Source organism: Nothobranchius furzeri, chromosome 15 (genome assembly GCF_043380555.1).
Source record: "Nothobranchius furzeri strain GRZ-AD chromosome 15, NfurGRZ-RIMD1, whole genome shotgun sequence".
Taxonomy (NCBI): Eukaryota; Metazoa; Chordata; class Actinopteri; order Cyprinodontiformes; family Nothobranchiidae; genus Nothobranchius; species Nothobranchius furzeri.
This window is the reverse complement of record NC_091755.1, coordinates 5720008-5726007: the sequence shown is the minus strand read 5'-3', so window position 1 is coordinate 5726007 and position 6000 is coordinate 5720008.

Sequence of the window (6000 nt, the reverse complement as noted above, 5' to 3'; positions counted from 1 at the left end):
ACTGGGGCTGACAGAGGAACTCCAGGAGAGAGGCCCAAGCAAGATGCGCCCCGAGGAGCGTCTTGCCACATGTAAACAATGGGTCTGACTGAGGGCCTCCAGGAGAGAAGCCCAAGCAAGACGCGCCCCGAGGAGCGTCTTGCCACATGTCAGCACTCGGTCTGACTGAGCGCCTCCAGGAGAGAGGCCCAAGCAAGACGCGCCCCGAGGAGCGTCTTGCCACATATCAACAATGGGTCTGACTGAGGGCCTCCATGAGAGAAGCCCAAGCAAGACGCGCCCCGAGGAGCGTCCTGCCACATGTCACCACTGGGTCTGACTGAGCGCCTCCAGGAGAGAGGCCCAAGCAAGACGCGCCCCGAGGAGCGTCTTGCCACATGTCAACAATGGGTCTGACTGAGGGCCTCCAGGGGAGAAGCCCAAGCAAGACGCGTCCCGAGTAGCGTCTTGCCACATGTCAGCACTCGGTCTGACTGAGCGCCTCCAGGAGAGAGGCCCAAGCAAGACGCGCCCCGAGGAGCGTCTTGCCACATATCAACAATGGGTCTGACTGAGGGCCTCCATGAGAGAAGCCCAAGCAAGACGCGCCCCGAGGAGCGTCTTGTCACGTGTCAACACTGGGTCTGACTGAGCGTCTCCAGGAGAGAGGCCCAAGCAAGACGCGCCCCGAGGAGCGTCTTGCCACATGTCACCACTGGGTCTGACTGAGCGCCTCCAGGAGAGAGGCCCAAGCAAGACGCGCCCCGAGGAGCGTCTTGCCACATGTCAACAATGGGTCTGACTGAGGGCCTCCAGGAGAGAAGCCCAAGCAAGACGCGTCCCGAGGAGCGTCTTGCCACATGTCAGCACTCGGTCTGACTGAACGCCTCAAGGAGAGAAGCCCCAGCAAGACGCGCCCCGAGGAGCGTCTTGCCACATGTCAACAATGGGTCTGACTGAGCGCCTCCAGGAGAGAGGCCCAAGCAAGACGCGCCCCGAGGAGCGTCTTGCCACATGTAAACAATGGGTCTGACTGAGGGCCTCCAGGAGAGAAGCCCAAGCAAGACGCGCCCCGAGGAGCGTCTTGCCACATGTCAGCACTCGGTCTGACTGAGCGCCTCCAGGAGGGAGGCCCAAGCAAGACGCGCCCCGAGGAGCGTCTTGCCACATATCAACAATGGGTCTGACTGAGGGCCTCCATGAGAGAAGCCCAAGCAAGACGCGCCCCGAGGAGCGTTTTGTCACGTGTCAACACTGGGTCTGACTGAGCGTCTCCAGGAGAGAGGCCCAAGCAAGACGCGCCCCGAGGAGCGTCTTGCCACATGTAAGCACTGGGTCTGACTGAGCGCCTCCAGGAGAGAGGCCCCAGCAAGACGCGCCCCGAGGAGCGTCTTGCCTTATGTCAGCACTCGGTCTGACTGAGCGCCTCCAGGAGAGAGGCCCAAGCAAGACGCGCCCCGAGGAGCGTCTTGCCACATGTCAACAATGGGTCTGACTGAGGGCCTCCAGGAGAGAAGCCCAAGCAAGACGCGCCCCGAGGAGCGTCTTGCCACATGTCAACAATGGGTCTGACTAAGCGCCTCCAGGAGAGAGGCCCAAGCAAGACGCGCCCCGAGGAGCGTCTTGCCACATGTCACCACTGGGTCTGACTGAGCGCCTCCAGGAGAGAGGCCCAAGCAAGACGCGCCCCGAGGAGCGTCTTGCCACATGTCAACAATGGGTCTGACTGAGGGCCTCCAGCAGAGAAGCCCAAGCAAGACGCGTCCCGAGGAGCGTCTTGCCACATGTCAGCACTCGGTCTGACTGAACGCCTCCAGGAGAGAAGCCCCAGCAAGATGCGCCCCGAGGAGCGTCTTGCCACATGTAAGCACTGGGTCTGACTGAGCGCCTCCAGGAGAGAGGCCCAAGCAAGACGCGCCCCGAGGAGCGTCTTGCCACATGTCAACAATGGGTCTGACTGAGGGCGTCCAGGAGAGAAGCCCAAGCAAGATGCGCCCAAAGGAGCGTCTTGCCACATGTAAACAATGGGTCTGACTGAGGGCCTCCAGGAGAGAAGCCCAAGCAAGACGCGCCCCGAGGAGCGTCTTGCCACATGTCAGCACTCGGTCTGACTGAGCGCCTCCAGGAGAGAGGCCCAAGCAAGACGCGCCCCGAGGAGCGTCTTGCCACATATCAACAATGGGTCTGACTGAGGGCCTCCATGAGAGAAGCCCAAGCAAGACGCGCCCCGAGGAGCGTCTTGCCACATGTCACCACTGGGTCTGACTGAGCGCCTCCAGGAGAGAGAACCAAGCAAGACGCGCCCCGAGGAGCGTCTTGCCACGTGTCAACACTGGGTCTGACTGAGCGTCTCCAGGAGAGAGGCCCCAGCAAGACGCGCCCCGAGGAGCGTCTTGCCACATGTAAGCACTGGGTCTGACTGAGCGCCTCCAGGAGAGAGGCCCCAGCAAGACGCGCCCCGAGGAGCGTCTTGACACATGTCAACACTGGGGCTGACATAGGGCCTCCAGGAGAGAGGCCCAAGCAAGATGCGCCCCGAGGAGCGTCTTGCCACATGTAAACAATGGGTCTGACTGAGGGCCTCCAGGAGAGAAGCACAAGCAAGACGCGCCCCGAGGAGCGTCTTGCCACATGTCAACAATGGGTCTGACTGAGGGCCTCCAGGAGAGAAGCCCAAGCAAGACGCGCCCCGAGGAGCGTCTTGCCACATGTCAGCACTCGGTCTGACTGAGCGCCTCCAGGAGAGAGGCCCAAGCAAGACGCACCCCGAGGAGCGTCTTGACACATGTCAACACTGGGGCTGACAGAGGGCCTCCAGGAGAGAGGCCCAAGCAAGATGCGCCCCAAGGAGCGTCTTGCCACATGTCAACAATGGGTCTGACAGAGGGCCTCCAGGAGAGAAGCCCAAGCAAGATGCGCCCAAAGGAGCGTCTTGCCACATGTAAACAATGGGTCTGACTCAGGGCCTCCAGGAGAGAAGCCCAAGCTAGACGCGCCCCGCGGAGCGTCTTGCCACATGTCAACAATGGGTCTGACTGAGGGCCTCCAGGAGAGAAGCCCAAGCAAGACGCGCCCCGAGGAGCGTCTTGCCACATGTCAGCACTCGGTCTGACTGAGCGACTCCAGGAGAGAGGCCCAAGCAAGACGCACCCCGAGGAGCGTCTTGCCACATGTCAGCACTCGGTCTGACTGAACGCCTCCAGGAGAGAAGCCCCAGCAAGATGCGCCCCGAGGAGCGTCTTGCCACATGTAAGCACTGGGTCTGACTGAGCGCCTCCAGGAGAGAGGCCCAAGCAAGACGCGCCCCGAGGAGCGTCTTGCCACATGTCAACAATGGGTCTGACTGAGGGCGTCCAGGAGAGAAGCCCAAGCAAGATGCGCCCAAAGGAGCGTCTTGCCACATGTAAACAATGGGTCTGACTGAGGGCCTCCAGGAGAGAAGCCCAAGCAAGACGCGCCCCGAGGAGCGTCTTGCCACATGTCAGCACTCGGTCTGACTGAGCGCCTCCAGGAGAGAGGCCCAAGCAAGACGCGCCCCGAGGCGCGTCTTGCCACATATCAACAATGGGTCTGACTGAGGGCCTCCATGAGAGAAGCCCAAGCAAGACGCGCCCCGAGGAGCGTCTTGCCACATGTCACCACTGGGTCTGACTGAGCGCCTCCAGGAGAGAGAACCAAGCAAGACGCGCCCCGAGGAGCGTCTTGCCACGTGTCAACACTGGGTCTGACTGAGCGTCTCCAGGAGAGAGGCCCCAGCAAGACGCGCCCCGAGGAGCGTCTTGCCACATGTAAGCACTGGGTCTGACTGAGCGCCTCCAGGAGAGAGGCCCAAGCAAGACGCGCCCCGAGGAGCGTCTTGACACATGTCAACACTGGGGCTGACAGAGGAACTCCAGGAGAGAGGCCCAAGCAAGATGCGCCCCGAGGAGCGTCTTGCCACATGTAAACAATGGGTCTGACTGAGGGCCTCCAGGAGAGAAGCCCAAGCATGACGCGCCCCGAGGAGCGTCTTGCCACATGTCAGCACTCGGTCTGACTGAGCGCCTCCAGGAGAGAGGCCCAAGCAAGACGCGCCCCGAGGAGCGTCTTGCCACATATCAACAATGGGTCTGACTGAGGGCCTCCATGAGAGAAGCCCAAGCAAGACGCGCCCCGAGGAGCGTCTTGTCACGTGTCAACACTGGGTCTGACTGAGCGTCTCCAGGAGAGAGGCCCAAGCAAGACGCGCCCCGAGGAGCGTCTTGCCACATGTAAGCACTGGGTCTGACTGAGCGCCTCCAGGAGAGAGGCCCCAGCAAGACGCGCCCCGAGGAGCGTCTTGCCTTATGTCAGCACTCGGTCTGACTGAGCGCCTCCAGGAGAGAGGCCCAAGCAAGACGCGCCCCGAGGAGCGTCTTGCCACATGTCAACAATGGGTCTGACTGAGGGCCTCCAGGAGAGAAGCCCAAGCAAGACGCGCCCCGAGGAGCGTCTTGCCACATGTCAACAATGGGTCTGACTGAGCGCCTCCAGGAGAGAGGCCCAAGCAAGACGCGCCCCGAGGAGCGTCTTGCCACATGTCACCACTGGGTCTGACTGAGCGCCTCCAGGAGAGAGGCCCAAGCAAGACGCGCCCCGAGGAGCGTCTTGCCACATGTCAACAATGGGTCTGACTGAGGGCCTCCAGGAGAGAAGCCCAAGCAAGACGCGTCCCGAGGAGCGTCTTGCCACATGTCAGCACTCGGTCTGACTGAACGCCTCCAGGAGAGAAGCCCCAGCAAGACGCGCCCCGAGGAGCGTCTTGCCACATGTAAGCACTGGGTCTGACTGAGCGCCTCCAGGAGAGAGGCCCAAGCAAGACGCGCCCCGAGGAGCGTCTTGCCACATGTAAGCAATGGGTCTGACTGAGCGCCTCCAGGAGAGAAGCCCCAGCAAGACGCGCCCCGAGGAGCGTCTTGCCACATGTAAGCACTGGGTCTGACTGAGCGCCTCCAGGAGAGAGGCCCCAGCAAGACGCGCCCCGAGGAGCGTCTTGCCTTATGTCAGCACTCGGTCTGACTGAGCGCCTCCAGGAGAGAGGCCCAAGCAAGACACGCCCCGAGGAGCGTCTTGCCACATGTCAACAATGGGTCTGACTGAGGGCCTCCAAGAGAGAAGCCCAAGCAAGACGCGCCCCGAGGAGCGTCTTGCCACATGTCAACAATGGGTCTGACTGAGCGCCTCCAGGAGAGAGGCCCAAGCAAGACGCGCCCCGAGGAGCGTCTTGCCACATGTAAACAATGGGTCTGACTGAGGGCCTCCAGGAGAGAAGCCCAAGCAAGACGCGCCCCGAGGAGCGTCTTGCCACATGTCAGCACTCGGTCTGACTGAGCGCCTCCAGGAGGGAGGCCCAAGCAAGACGCGCCCCGAGGAGCGTCTTGCCACATATCAACAATGGGTCTGACTGAGGGCCTCCATGAGAGAAGCCCAAGCAAGACGCGCCCCGAGGAGCGTTTTGTCACGTGTCAACACTGGGTCTGACTGAGCGTCTCCAGGAGAGAGGCCCAAGCAAGACGCGCCCCGAGGAGCGTCTTGCCACATGTAAGCACTGGGTCTGACTGAGCGCCTCCAGGAGAGAGGCCCCAGCAAGACGCGCCCCGAGGAGCGTCTTGCCTTATGTCAGCACTCGGTCTGACTGAGCGCCTCCAGGAGAGAGGCCCAAGCAAGACGCGCCCCGAGGAGCGTCTTGCCACATGTCAACAATGGGTCTGACTGAGGGCCTCCAGGAGAGAAGCCCAAGCAAGACGCGCCCCGAGGAGCGTCTTGCCACATGTCAACAATGGGTCTGACTGAGCGCCTCCAGGAGAGAGGCCCAAGCAAGACGCGCCCCGAGGAGCGTCTTGCCACATGTCACCACTGGGTCTGACTGAGCGCCTCCAGGAGAGAGGCCCAAGCAAGACGCACCCCGAGGAGCGTCTTGCCACATGTCAACAATGGGTCTGACTGAGGGCCTCCAGGAGAGAAGCCCAAGCAAGACGCGTCCTGAGGAGCGTCTTGCCACAT